Genomic DNA, 16,030 nt, shown 5'->3' with positions numbered 1-16,030 from the left:
AATGTAATGGGGTTATGTAAAAGTGTTTATGATTATGATATTTAATTATGATTAAATGTCCTTACATGAACAGAAGTTTCGCTGAATTTTCTATACATAGGCTACATTTTGAGGAATACTCTCTGTAGGCCTAGTATTTTGTAATGTTTATAGCCAATAGCCTCTAGATGGCGCAAAACCTCCAAGATTCTTGATGCGAACCGTTATCAGAGACGTTGACGTTATCCAATCGCAGCTCAGAAGTCATAGTCTACTACTTCCTGTATGTGGTAGTAGACCTCTCCAGAATATATCCCGCCTCCTAACTTCCGTATCCATCCAACTTCCGGGCGTGGATTGTCTATGGGAAATAACATGGCGTTTTGAAAGATCGTACCTGTCAAACTCTGTAGGTGACAAAGTAGAAAAAGCTGCTGGGCAGATTGGCCTACTTCTGCCATCTAGTTTCCACTGGATTTTTTGATTTTCGGTGCCGTTTGAGTAGTATAGTCTATAGTATACTACTTAAACGGCACCGACAATCAAAAAATCCAGTGGAAACTATATGGCAGAAGTGTGTAGGCCAATCTGCCCACCAGCTTTTTCAACTTCGCTACCTACAGATGTTTTACCGGTATGATATTTCGAAACGCCATGTTATTCCCCATAGACAATCCACGCCCGGAAATTGGATGGATACGGAAGTTACGGAGGCGGGACTTATTCTGGAGAGGTCTGTTGCGGGACAACGTTGTCTCTCCCCTCTTCTTCACTTGTGTATGTTGACTTATTTTCATTTTGAAAGTTTGAAGTTCTAGTTTGTGTCCTTAATAAGTAGGTCACAGACGAACAGCGGGTATGACGTATGCGTGTAATGTTTAAGGATAGGCTAACTTCAGGTGTTCAGGACGTCAACGTTATAACATGTTGATTTTTATATGTAGGGACGTATTTTCGTTATGTTAAGATAGGATTTCCATACAAAGATAATGAATGACCACTTCATAACTGTTGGGAACATCGCCCTATGTCTCGTCGCCCTGCTCAACGCTCAAAGGCTATTTAAGGTGACTAGAAACTCTACAAACTTTAAACCGTTTGCAATGTTACTCCATAAAAACCAACTATCATCACTTTAATTCATCTTCTGTGCATTATCTAGTTGTGAACGATTTCCCCTTATCTCTGATTGACGCCACTTGGCAGCATTTGCTACCATCTATAATTAGCTTCTCCTATGCTTAAGACTTTTTGATAACATTCAGGGCAGGCCTATAGGCCTAGACCTACATGAGATCAAATAAGATATGAGATTTGCTCGTGTATCACACATGTATGGTATTTCAAAACAAAATGACATTTCTGCAGGTTCACAGAGCTCCAGCTGTTGGATTTTTCCTTGTGGCCTGTTCAGCTGGACTGTCTGCACTTCCTAGCAGTCCACTGTTAGGGTCTGTGCGGGAGGACCTTCAGTGGGTTGCAGAGGTACTGGGCCCAGCCATGGTCTCCTTTGGCTTCCTCTGGCTAAGTGATGACCACTCCACAGCATACGTGCTTCTGACTGGCTCGGCACTTCTCTCCACACTCACTGACTGGCTCTCTCGAGATGGCTTGACTGTGATGTCCCGCTGCATGGCCCTATCATCCCTCTCTTGCTCACTCACCGTGTGTCTCTTTGCGGGGAACATATTAGGGGTGTTAGGAAGTGTGGCCTTAAGTTTGCCCGCCATTGTGGCTCTCAATAGCACCAGTCCTCTCATACCTCCTGAGGCTGCTGGGGGCGTGCTGAAGTCTGTTTTGATTGGCACTACCGCTCTAGGTTGCTGGTCCATCAGGCAGTCACTAGAAAAATACTTTCAGGACCTGCAGGGCTGGGACAGAAATAACATACTTACTTGAATAACCCATTTGAAGTGCACGTGTTTACCAGTTACCAATTACCAGTGTAAAGTGAGAATGGATTGTTGGCTGATAATACCATTTTATTCATATTTATAATATGTATGTAAAGATCTAACTTGACTCATAGGATGCACTGTTTTACCCCAGTAACTTCCTTTTTTTTGCACATATCAATATGTATTATCTTAGTATGTAATGTCTATTTATAATGACACTTAATAAAGCAGATTGAAGTTGTGAAAACAAACATCCTCACACAAAATGAGACATGGCACCGTATCTTGTCATTGAATTTGCAATCGAAAAGTAGAGCAAAAGCCATTCATTCTTGTAGGGACCGGTATGGAACACATAACTTGCCTTTGTTTCTGGTAGTGGTACTATGACTGTTTTGTCAGCCTAATTACACACAACATATTTGTTCTTCATTGCTGTAGTGTTAGTTCAAATTATTTAGATAACAGGCTCCTACAGTAACCTACAGTAAGCTTAAGCCTGTGTCTATTTCAGTAAAGTCCTGATATTAGCAACAGTGCTGCAATATTCAATTATTTTGTTATTGTTCATTTATATGAAACAATTATTGAAAAAAAGGGATTTAATTAACTACAGTAATTATTGACAACACATATTTTGCAGAACTAATCTTTTGACAGGCTTTGTGTCACTGATACACAAGTTCCAAATGTCAGTGTCTCTGACAACTTTTACAGGCTGTAGCAGTGTGCGTTGCTCCACCTCTAAATAGGGGAAATAAATAAATAAAGTGCAAATGTAGGCTACTGTAGCTTACATTGGAAGTAGCCTGGCTCTCCACTTCCCTAAACTACTAGCATGGCAGGTGCACCAGCAGCAGAGGAAGTGTAACTGTCAAATGTCTTCACATAGAAATCGATCCTTGTAAATATTGTTGCCATTCACATACGAACTCTGCTTTCCCTCCAAATTTTTAAATAGTAAAAATTTCCGTCTTGAAAGTCCTTTCATTCATAAACGGCATCCATAAAGATATCCTGCATGGACCCATTTCAATTAAGTTTATTTGTGAGTTTACTTGAAAACTCTACAAACACTTGTATGACAGGTTATAGTGTAGGTAGGCCACATAGCCTAGGCTTGAGTAGGCTACCCTACCATCCATGTTACAAAGTTACTAACCTGTTGACCGTCTACGGCAACTCCAATTTGCAAGTTCTTAATTAGATACAATTAGGCTACTCTTAGCCTACTGGATTAAGACGCGTTTTTGGGGAATGAACTGGAGAAATATACTCTTTTCAGTTGTGAGGAAGACATTTCAGAAAATGTGATGCCACTTGCATGAAGGGTCTCACTGATGTAGTGGGTATTACAGCTGTTAACAGGAAGGACAGAACGCTCTAGCACTGCAGGATAAAGGAAAGAAGCCACTGAGTTAATTTGATGAGAAATTCGATTCAGACATGACATTTTGTTAGAATGGTTGTAACATTGGCCATGTAGGCTATACCCCCCCCCCCACACACACACACACACACACACCTAACCCCCATACACACACACACACACACACACAGGTACACCCCCCTCCCCCACACACTCCATTAATCCCCCCAACATATACACTAGGCTATCCCCCCTTTCCCCCAACACACACACCATTACACCCCACTCTCACACATCATTACACCATACACCCCCCCCCTACACAATTTCATCATCCCCCACACACAAACACCCTCACCATTTCATCATCCCCCTCCCACACACCCTATTACCCAACACCCCCCCCCCCCCCCCCCCACACGCACACACAATAGGCTATACATTTTTAATTGCTACTTTTAATTTATTCTTTAAAGTTGAGCTGGATCTTGAGCAAAATAATTGCATTACTTATAATTCCTTTTTGAGTAGACTGTACATGACAATAAACTACTTGAACTTGAACTAGGCCTACTGTAGAAAACGCAACCATCGAGCGTTTGATCGCTGGTTATGCTAGGCTAGTCTACTATAATTGACTGACACCAGATCACACCAGTTCTTAATAGCTGAAGCGTTGTGTTGTTGCAATGGCTCAGTTGGATGGGATAATTCTGAGAATGCGGTGTGTTGTGGAAAGTCACAATCGACATAAATTCTAGGATAGGCCTACAGCAGAAGACGTAAAGAAGAGTAAAGTGTTTACATTTGGTTCATAAAATGTGTTTGTAAAAAGCCTGCAGCAGAACATTGCTGGCACTGCATTTCAAATAACGTGTCATAGTCTATTCAGGCCACAACAGTAGGCTAAATGTCATTGTTTTTGAATTAGAATTAGCACTTACTCTTTCAAGAATGAATTATTACAAGGGAAGTTTGCAAAGCATATGGGATGTCCTCGATGTTGGTGATTGATATGGAACCATAATTAGGCAGGCATACCACCAGCTAAGCCATGGTCTGCTTTCATCATCTGGCCCACTGTGACCTAGTTCAACCCATGTGTCATGATGCCTCTCTTGAGAGCTAGCACTCAGCTGGGAGGCAGGAAGGTGTGAACCCAACCCAGGGCTCATCAGCAGGGCAGGAATGGGCTTGGGGAGGGAAGGGCTTCCTCCTACCTGTGGAGCTCACCGTGCTGTTACGACCAGCCCCCCCTCCCTGAGCGTGGAGAAGAATGGAATGTCACAAGAGTTGTTCTTGGCACAGGCTGTCGTAGGGAAACATCTGACGTAAGCGGCCACTGTGGGGCATGAGGGTGCCTTCCTCTGCTGCTCTCCAGCAACTCCCCCTTTTATGAGGAAAAAGTGAGCTGCACAGCGTGAGGCTCCACAATAAACACACAACGCTGGAAAAAGCAGCAAGCACGAGCGATAGTGGAAGATGTGTGGATGCCTGGAACCATAGCAAACACCTGGAGCTTAGTATGTAGCCTAGCCAGTGTAGCCTTGTTTTTTTTCTACTTGGTAAACAATAGCCTATTTTTCCCAATGTGAATGTGTGCGCTCTGTGATGACTGGACAGCTTCAGAGATGATTGACAGTTTTCTTCTTAAGGTGTTGTGTTCATCATGAGAATACACTCTGTCTCCAAAAGAGTTATGACGGGAAAACTCGTTTGGACCTCTCGGGGTACCTTGGCAAGTAATGTGTATGTATTACTTAGCCTACTATTCATTTGAGACAAATGATTCTATCCATAACAGCATTATTTCCGAGACCCAAGTAGAGTTGAATAGCCAACATTGTTTCTCAAAGGATTCCACTGTAGTTCCAGCAATTAAAACATACTGTGGAAACTGGGATCCCTCTTCTGTGGGATTTATGGGGGAGAGAATGGGAGGGATTAGCAGAGATGGGTCTTGTGTTGAAACCAAAGAAATGGTTGTGTTAGGATTACACTGGGAGCAGGCCCCCTCTTTTAAACTGACACTAAAATGCCTAATTGGATGCAGACACCATTGCACATGGGTTTTCTCTGACTATACCCCCTCCCCTCTCTTTTTCTCACTTGCACACATATGTCCGGCAGGAAGCACATTGTTTAAAAAGGGAAACTTTTCTTGATGTGCGAATAGATTGCTGGCTCATTTGAACTGATGTGCTCCCTGAGGTAAGAGCTCTCTCTGGTCATGCATGCAGGTGTCTTTTATAATGACCCAAATCACAAATATCTGTAGTGTGTTTTGGGGTAACAATGTGTCAGCTAAGAAAGCTTGCCAGTATATTAAGTTAGCATAAGATGTTCAACTATGAAGTTATATATGAATACAGCTTTTTCATTACTTTACACAAAATCCCTCTGGATTTATTGTGATTTGAAGTATGCTCTGGATGAGTGGGTTTGCAATTATGGAACTGATAGACAGAATTATTTGTACAGATATGTAAATAGCTCAAGAACTAACCAAACACCCTGGCTCTGTGCTTAAGGATTTTTTATTTTTTTATTATTGTAAAGACCAACACTGAGTAATGTATTGATTGATTGATTGATTTCCGGATCAAAGATCCGTAATCCAAAGGATGACATGCTAAAGTAACATACTTATTTCCAGCATGGTCCTAGGCTAGGCTATATATCTGTGTAGGCATAAACGGTTACCACTAATGCTAGACTTCACAGTGCACTCTAAACTATGTATCCTGAAATTGACTGTGAAATAGTTTCTATATACGGTTAATTTCAATCAGAAATGCATATGAATATGTATGAATATGCATATTCAATCAGAAATATACATTTTAATCTAAGATAACTGTGAAATGAGTGGTCACACTTCTCAGTAAGAGGTCAGATTGTCGTCCAATGCTTTCGAGCAGCTTGTGTGCAGCCCCTTAAACTTGCCATAAACTTGATCTACAGTGTATCAATGCTACTAATTACAGGCCCATCTCCGGTTCTCAGTCTTCTGGAGAAAATGTGTTGGAGCAGCTGTCTGGATCACGTTGGGCTTCCAGCAGCAGAATCATATTTAGTTATGGTGATTTTGATATAGTCCTAATTTCTGGCAGTGGGCTTTTCTATTTCTAGACAGTAGAGCAGGCAGTGAGTTGTTTTTTTCTGAGATGGCATTGAAGGGATTTGTCACAGCTGTTTATACTGTTTTGCTGATTTCATGTAATCTCTAGCTTATGTGAGGTGTGCTTCAAGTCTCTATTCTTTGGCTATTTTTTACTGTATGTTCATTAACCCTCCTTCACAAAGTATGACACCTGGTTACAGTGCTCCCATCTCTCCACTGAGTCATTGGGATTCATTGAGGACTCATGTTGTTGAGTGCAGTCCACTGACCCCAGAACATCTCCTGGGAAGTCACTGGTACTCACTTTCATTCTCACTCACTCACTGACTCTCTCTCTCTCTTTCTCTCTCTCTCTCACTCATATGCTGTACACACCTGCATACAATCACATCTCCCTCCCTCTCTCACGCATACAGTATGTGTGCAGGGATGGATCAAGCGGTCCGTTACATGTTTTTTTGAGTGTTTTTTTTTTAGTGTAGACTTAGTGTGAAGTTTTTGCAAACTCCCTCTAGTTCAGTTATTTTATGAGGATGATCTGAAGTTCAACTAGAACTTGTAATGAATGAATGAAATGTAATTTCAAGTGATCAGGATAAAATAATTACTACATTAAGAATTCACAAAATAGTTATTAGTTGCTGTTCTGATGTGTAGTGTGGTACATTGTGAACTGCAAGTGTAAACTGATCACAGCTGAGATTATTTTAGCACATGGTTCACAGCAAGGGAATTCATATCACTCACTTTTTATGAATGTCAAGCTTGCTGTGGTCTCATCCAAGCCATGCACCTGCCACCTTCCTGTATGATTTTTCTGGTGGATGGTGTGCATAACTCTGGAAATACACACTACCATCTTTGATTAAGTTAATTCCACCTAATCGTCTGTCCTTAAGCATACTTGGGAGAGCCCAGGATCGTGTGATTGTATGTCCTTAAACATACAGTACTTGGGAGAGCCCGGGATGGTGTGATCATCTGTCCTTAAGCATACTTGGGAGAGCCCGGGATGGTGTGACGGGAGGTAACGAGGTCAGAGGTGGAGAGATGGGAAAGGAAGAAGAGTGTTGCTGTGCTCTGGAACTTCCCCACACGCTGCAGCATGCAAAGCACAATTAAAGGAAGCCCTTCGGATGGGGGATTCCGTTGAGTTCCGCTGCCCAGCGCTTTAGTATGTGTTCACTCAGTTAAATTTTCATTTCCCAATTTGCTAATTGAGAGTTAAATATGGTGCAGGCGTCAGGTGTGGGATTAGGAAGAGCAATCCAGCTCATACAGGGGGAAGATGTGTTTGTCTTTAAGCGGTGAGGCTGGTTTCTCTCAAATGACTCAGAGGAAATGTGTTTGTCTAATGGAAGGTGGAAGTGTCTTTGTTAAGTGATTTTACAGCTGAGTTAGTCCTCACATACCCTACAGTGGCGGTGATGCTGAAGTATTTAGGAGAGTCTGTTCCCCAAAATAAGATCCACACTTGCAGCACACTGCTCTTGATGTGCCCAAGTCATAAAACTGAATTCTGCCTTTATGAGAATAAAGGTGCAGGGTTGTCTGTTTATGGATGTTGGGTAGGGAAAGGGTTATTTATAAGGGAAAGGCTAGCTTACACTGGAGTACAATTTACACCTCATGAATGGCACTTGGCTTTAGGCAATATACACTCAAGCAGATTGACCTTGACACACTGTTGCTAAATGCCCACTTTATGGGATGGGTCACATCTAACCAGCTGCCAGTTACCTGGACACAAGAATGCGTTTGTGTCCTTTACAGTGTTGTTTGAAGTTTAATGTCTTCATCGTACTAATCATCATTACATTTGTTCTGATGAAACTGCTGTGAGTGTGCGTAAATGCGCTAATACTTCCATATTTGAGCTTTGGGCAGATGTGTCCCTACCTGGTGCCAAAAGTGAGCCAAGCGAAGCTGCTTCAGCTCTCTGGCCACCTTGTTCTGCTTTACAAGGCGAACGCAGCCAAGCTTGTGGCTTCTCCTTAGTTCAGCTCAATTAAGCAGCCTGTCGCACTCACTGCAGTCTCTGGCAGGCCTGCTACATTCCATTTCTCCTCCATACATCTGGTGTCGTCTAATGAAAGCACAATGTGTAGGGTATCTCTCCCTCCTTCCAGTGACAAGATTATCAAATCTGATTCCTGAACACTGAACACACACACTGGACCTCTCACCATTATTTAGTTTACTTAGTATTCATCTCATGGCCAGATAAGATAACACAGATTATCTTACCCACATTAGATTCAGCCAGACAGGAAACAATAGGATGCACAGGACTTGCTGGACCCAAGCTCAATCTCTTGTAGTAATGGCAGCTATGACACAAATACTGTATTCATGCATACAAACAAACACATTATGGACTACTATGGCATGTGCACAGACATTTTAAAATGTAATCAAAGGAAGTTGTGATGGTCTGATTTTTATGGTCCATAAAAAAGATTTCATAAGTGTGTCCTGTAATTTCACCATAATAATGCACAAGATTCAAACTGATTCAAACTGTCACATGTGCTATTGTTTTTGTGGTTAAACTCTATGGAACTGTTCTCTTTTCCTGTTTTATGAGGGCAATTGGGATCGTTTGTGTTGGGAACATTTTGTCTGTGCCCCATTGTATGATGACATCATCTCAGAACCTGTCCAAGTTATGAAGGGTATGGATCAACTATGCAGCCATGTGACTTGGTGGGGAAAAGATGAGCTCATCTCTCTCGTGGAGCTTAGATTACTCATGTTCCTATTCGGCCAGATTAAAGTCAGGTCAAAGTGATGGGCAGGAAAGCATGACCAGGAAGGTTGAGAAGATTCCCCTTTCCATTTGACCCTCAAAGGTACTTTACAATTTAGAGATTGAGATTTTCTATGTTTTTGTGATCTTTTCTAGAGGATTGAGGTCTGGACCTATAGAATGGGTCTGATGAGGCAAAAAAAAGCCTTGGACATATTTGGTCTTAAAGCACAACATTTATCTATATGGTCTGATTGGACTAGAGGAAGGTCAACTTCTCCCGCCCTATCTATTTCAGTTCGTCAGCAGCTGATTTCATGGACAGCTGTCTACATCCCACCAGCAGGGGTCAGTAAAGAGCCATGATGCCAGTTTGACCAGGAAGAGTAGGCCTCTGTGTAGACACTTATGTAGTTTGACTTTTTTTCAGTGGGTGACTCAGTTCACCATGAATCACATGAACTGTCTTGTGCTCACCATTTTGCTAGTGCAATACATAAGAATGTTTAAGATGTCATTCTCTAACCATTGCAGTAAAGGACAACATTTACATCTGATATCATACATTACTCATGCAAAAAAAAATGAAAGGGCAGCAGTCAGTAGTTTATTATATTATATTTTGTATTAACTTCATAAATTGTAGCATAACAAGGTGAATGGTAGTGCTGTATGATCAAGGCCTCTTCACTCCCTGCAGATCTAGATCCATGTCTTTGCTGTTGTGTAACACGTCTTCAAGTTATCAGATGCCTCTAGGGTTTCTCCTTCCACATTTCCATGTTTGTTTTTGTCCCTGTGACCTTCTTGCTGATCATAACACCTTGTGCATTCAGTGGCTGTCCTTATCAGTCATCTTTATGGGGTCAGTCTCTCCTTTGCGTTTTTTTATATATTTATTTTTATATACTAATATACTTATTTTTATACATCTAATCAGTATGGCTGTTAAGAAAATTATGCTTGCAGATTTTTCTAAGAGGAATTATACCATATCAAGTAACATGTAACAAATTGTGTTCTGTAGAACTTCCCAGCACTATTAATTAAAAAATCAGACCCATGAACTTTTATTTTACTCCTCGGTTGAACTTGGAGAGGTAGCATGTATTAAAATGAAATGAAAAACAGGTATGAACCTTTTTACTGTCAGTCAGCAAAACATATCTGTGCACAAGTCTCTAATTAATGGCAAATTATCAGTTTGAAGTTTGAATGACCACACATCTCCATTGAACAGCCTTTAGTATTTACTGCAGGTGAATTTTTTAACTTGTTCCAGCCATATATAGACAGCCAAATATCTTTGATATCAACCTCATGTCAGGGACCTGTTGCTAGAAAGTCTAGTTTATTCCATTAAATTCACTGAACATCAAAATTTTAGAGCATTAATATGAACATAATTGATTATACTCTGGCTGATTGCTTTTATCTTGTTTGTAGGAAGACATTCAATTCTGCGTGACTTTTACTTTTTAAGAGGGTCCTCCTCTGGTTTCAAAACAACTGCCCCCAGCTCAGCCTGTCCTCAGGTCCTTGGAGGGTGGCGATGGCCCTCTGCATGGCAGCGCCAGCTAAATTTACTGCGTGGCAGCTGCAGCGGGTAAATATAGCTCACAGGTGGCCCTGAGAGGCCTGCCTCCCTGGCCGACACACAGTCAAGTGGCACGAGTGCTAGGCCAAAACAATGCAGGCCAGACCAGCACAGCTCTGCAGACTTCAAATTCAGGTTCAACCTTGGGGGGCGGAACGGGGACACACAGACCGTTGTGCTTAGCAACCATTCATCTTTTTGATTTAGAGTAGGATAGGATGAAATGGAGAAATAATGATTTTCATATCTACCATTACATATGTTATCTTTTTTAGTATATGCAAATACGCTACGGGTGGGCCTGGATGGGCCTAGGCCCACCCACTTTTCAACAGGCCCACCCAAAACTTTTCTTAAAAAAAAAAAAACTTTTCATATAGTCGTTGTTTAGGTACCTTAAACTTGCACAAACGGTCTCGTTGTATCGCTGCAACCAGGAGATGAAGGATAGCTGAGATCCATAACACCTAGCACATCTCTATGGCTTAATAATGGCTTCTGAAATGTTTTTTTTTTGCAATGCAGCTTGTTGATATTGTGATCGTTGATCCGATTTGCATTAAAGGGCCTAATGGGTGTGATTGATCTTTATGAGCTCTCTTGGAGCATGTTTTACATGACAGATGACGTTGTCAATGAACAAGTTCTGTGCCCGAGGGGTAGGCCTAGTAGGGGAGAACCGGCACAATTGTAACACTTCAATTCAATTCAATTCAAACTCGATTTACACAAAGACGATAGACTTGAGAGCTGTGAAATTTGACCAGAACAGAGTCGTACATGTCTACTCCATGAAAGTTGAAACAGAATTTAAAAAAGATGTTATAGTTTGTCAATAATTTAACTTAACCGCGACATGTACCTTTGTTACAACCTTGACGCAGCCATAAAAAAGTGCGGTACAGTTGTAACAGTATAGCGTCATGAATGTAACAGTGCTAAAATCGTGAATCCTATAACATATTTTAACACAAAACAGTGCTGGGTTAAACAAAGAGCATCTGTTTTCATATAAAATCAAGAAAAAAAGTCCAAATGTATGACTGTTAAAGCTAATTTATTGCATTATTGATTAGCCATTGCAGACCATATGTTACGGTGTTATGCTAGCTCACAATAACCTTTAAATATGCTTATTTTGGCCATATCCACTTGATAAAACCAGTAAATATAGTTGATAAATTGCTTATTTCTTACATGTCTGAAGCATTTGGTCCAACAGTGATATTTCAAGTTGCTGTGTTAACTTTAATTGGGTGATGGCGGCACAAAAATCATAATCCATAACTCGCAATGAGAATGTTCGCGCATGCGCGATAAAATCAGTTCATTTTGCCATAGAGACTGGTGTTACAAGTTAACTGACCCGCACAGGTCATGTTTTTATTTTCATTTAATTGCATTTGCTGTGACTATATAAATCAAATGGCACTCATGTTAACTTGAAACAGAGGGACTGAAGATATGAATGACATGTGATTGAAGTCCACACGCTCAAATTTCACGAAGCAAACTTAAACAAACAGTTGCGGTTAAAAAATAAATAAAAAATCGCGATGCTTGAATTTTGCACCTTTTTGCTTAATATCTCTGGTCGTATTTATAGTAGACCATTCATATTTGGATGGCTGTAAGATTAAACATAATTACATGATATGTGTCTGTTTACGTTTCCGTAGCTACACCATATCTTGAGAATAAAACACTGTTACATTTGTACCGCTGTTACAATTGTACCAGTTCTCCCCTAGCCAGCTGATTTTGCCAGGGCTTCAGCCCCGAATGTATTTTGTACAGTTGACTAACAAATATGAAACCATTATTCCGATCGCGCATTGAAACTTTGAGGTGAGATGGACGTATTTAACATACAAGCGGACACGGGTGAACTCACTCTTCTTCATGCAGCAGATTTAACATGAACGTTACCTTCCATAACACATAATTTGGAACGTAGGCTACGTGCGCGCTCGAGGTTGGGCATGTCATTGTTTGCATTTAATATTTGGTATAGGCCTACGTTACAAGGAAATCATTAAGTCTTCAATAACAAGGTGGTGGTGGAGTTATCCTGTTCTCGTCATTTAAACTAGCCTACAAGTTCAGGTTTGTTATCAGCCTCTAGCCTACAGTCTCGAGCTGGCCAAACAGTGGTGGCCTGCTTTGCCTAGTTCGAATTAGTGAGTCTTTAATGTTCCCTTCTCCCTAAGCTAAGCATAACAAACCATATAATGCATATTGCTATTTAAAAGCCACTCTGCTAGGTGGCTATATAGTTCGTTTCTAGCAAACAGAAAATGTCAAGATAGCTAAATGTCATTACATCCTCTAATTGTCAAAATGTTATTGTCCATAATATTTAATAAATGTAGTGCAAATGAGGCTTGAGTCAGTGGATTCATTTATGAAAAGTGAGCAGCAAGTCAGGCAAAATGGGAATTATGAAAACCGTTTAGACTCTATGGGCTAAGCCCCGAATGTTTTCAACTGCCCTGCATATTGATTGAAACTATCGGGCAGTGTGATTGATCTGTATTGTTGAAAACCTAAAACAAATGAAATATTCGACCATGTTATACAAGCAGAACTAAACTTTGTTTGGGGGAAATATTAGATTCCCACTTTTACAGCCTATAGGCCTTAGGTCTATTCGAGAGATGCGCTAAAGCACAGCCAGCAGGTATGGTGCGTAATGGAGATTCCAAAGCGCTCTTATTTGGTCAGAACCAAGGACAGTGATCGAGGATGGTACGTCCGTCCTTTTTACAATGCAACAAACTATTTAAAGAGCATCAAGCTATTCAAATCTCTATTATGTAAGCACAAATAATATAACAGTATATTAGTCAGTCATTTTTATTAGGTTAAACAGTGATTTGATAAAGTTTTTTTTTAAGGCCCACCCACAATTGGTCTGGCCCATCCAAAACTGGAATCCTGGCGCCGTGCCTGTTCTGAACTAGTTCAAGTTCAGTTCATACATGCTCAAAGTGAACAGTTCACGTTCAAAGTTCACAATTTTAATTCTGAACTAGTTCAAAGTTCAGTTCATTTTACTTTTTTCGTGAGATATTCAAATAAATAGCCTACTTTTTATTGACACTACGAGCTAGAAATCACTATACGTTCTTTGAAGCTGCTCATTGTAGACATTTGCTCATGACACTGCTTACCAGGTGATGAAACTTGCAGCAGTTCAGACAAGGTAGACCAGTCTCCGTGCCATCACTTCCACTAGCCATTTTTTTTTTAAAAAATTGCAGCGCTTTCTCTCACTCTCATCATTGGTCTGTCTCTCTCTCGCTCCTCCAGCCCTCCACGCTCTCGTCGTTGCCTGCTACGCGGCGTTGCTATGCCTACCCCGCTCTGCATCACGGGTAACGTTGTGCGGAAGCCAGTATGCTGTCAAAGAGTATAGAAGTAACGATGCTATTCAACTATTCTCAGCCGGACACTACGTTGCCCGCAATGCATTGCGCACACAATGTCAAAACCATTTCTGTCTGGTGATACATGATTTAAGCGGCACCAGCGAGAATACAGGAGGGAGGAACTTTCTCTCGTTGCGTTTCAAAAGAGAAAACAGATGTCACTCAGTTTTCAATGGAAAACAAATTCCAACGTTCATTTACAGTGATGTCTGCCGTTCATGACACATAATGTGAACTAATTCACGTTCAAGTTCTTTATTAAAAAATGTGTTGCGTTCAGTTCAACGTTCACGAAAAGATGAGCGTGTTCAATGAACGCGTTCTTTTGAACTCGTTCACGCACAACACTGTACAAATGTGAAGATGGGGGAGTGAATACAGGCTTGTATTCAGACTTGATACAGGATGTAATAGATTCAGGCTTGATCATTTTCAGGACTATTCCTCCTAAAAGTGTAATGAACTACTGTACTTCAGTTACTTCAGTGTTATGTAGCCTACTTTATGTTCAGATCTCAACAAGGTGTAATCATATAACTTAACTTGCATTTATATCAAATACTTTACAAACACACTTCAGGAGAGATTGCAATTTGCAGTTGCCTCTTAATGGGGCTAGTATTTGAAAGCATGAATCATTTGGGATTGTTAGGAAGCAGTTCATCCATAACATTTGCATTGTGATTAGAGTGTGTTTACAGCAGGAAAATTGCAGTTATCATTTCCACAGTGCCTCTCTCAACCTGCCACCTTCCGCTAGGCTACTATGTGGCGGTTTACTCCAGCAGCCCCTGGGCCCACCTCCTAATAATGGATCTTCTTACTATCTCTAGTACCTAAAGCCACGGGCCAGTGGCCTTCTTACCCACTTTCCCTTGAGAGCTCACCACCTGGCTGGTGCAAATTTGGGAAGCAGCTTGTTTTTGTTTGGGTTGTTGGCTCTTGGAGTAGTAGTGGACAGTGAACAGTGCAAGTGAAGATTACATTATGTTTACATGCACTCTGTGTGGTTAAGCTTATTGGAAAAACAATCAAGAGGCCAATCAGCCAAGGTCATAGTATGTTGCTGTAAGCATGTGATGCCGTTCGTGGGCTGGAGTGCCATTGCGTGATGTTTACAGGGCTCCCTCGTAAACATGTTCCAGTCTCGTCTCTCGCTCATCCCGCTGCCTGCGGCTCAGCGATGTCACCCTTTGTGTAATCTCCCAATTAAGACTCCTGTTTGATGGCAGTGGCTGCGCGACATTTCCGGGAATGCAGGCCCAGGCACGTTGTCTATTAACCTGGCAGCATCCATCCGTGGGTTCTTCAGATTGCTCAGGGATTCATTGAGGTGATTTACCTTTAAATACTGCTGCACAGATCAGATGTCTATAAATGTATTTTATTCAGTATCCACATTGTGACACTTCGTAATAATAATCAAAGGGGGATCATTTTGTATAATGTGGTTTTAGATCAAAGCGCTATGACGGACACCTGAGAAACATGGGAATAAATTGTACAGCCCAAAAAAAAACCAGGTTGGGTCCCATTTAGAAGGCAGTGCCACTATATTTACAAGCTGGCAGAGGTTTAGTCACACACGGCTGACTCTCCTTTCACTTGACCAATGTGTAAAAGGATTAGGGCACTCAGGAGAGGTGACCGCCAGCTAGAGGGGGAGGCCATTAGACTTGGGTGCAAGGCCTCAAGGTTTTAGCCGGCAGTTGTAGAGTTGTAGTGAAGCCGAATCTATTGGGTGTTGTTTTAACATCAACATCTTTGATGTTGCATTGTTTCTGGCTTGGTACTGCTGACTAATAATAGATAGATAGATAGATAGATAGATAGATAGATAGATTAGATACTTAGATACTTTGTTGATCCCCAAGGGGAAATTC

Source organism: Alosa pseudoharengus, unplaced genomic scaffold (assembly GCF_046254945.1).
Source record: "Alosa pseudoharengus isolate Yale_2024_CS ecotype anadromous, Long Island Sound unplaced genomic scaffold, YU_APseudo_1.1 YU_APseudo_1.1_scf_12, whole genome shotgun sequence".
Lineage (NCBI taxonomy): Eukaryota > Metazoa > Chordata > Actinopteri > Clupeiformes > Clupeidae > Alosa > Alosa pseudoharengus.
This window is presented reverse-complemented; position numbering follows the sequence as displayed.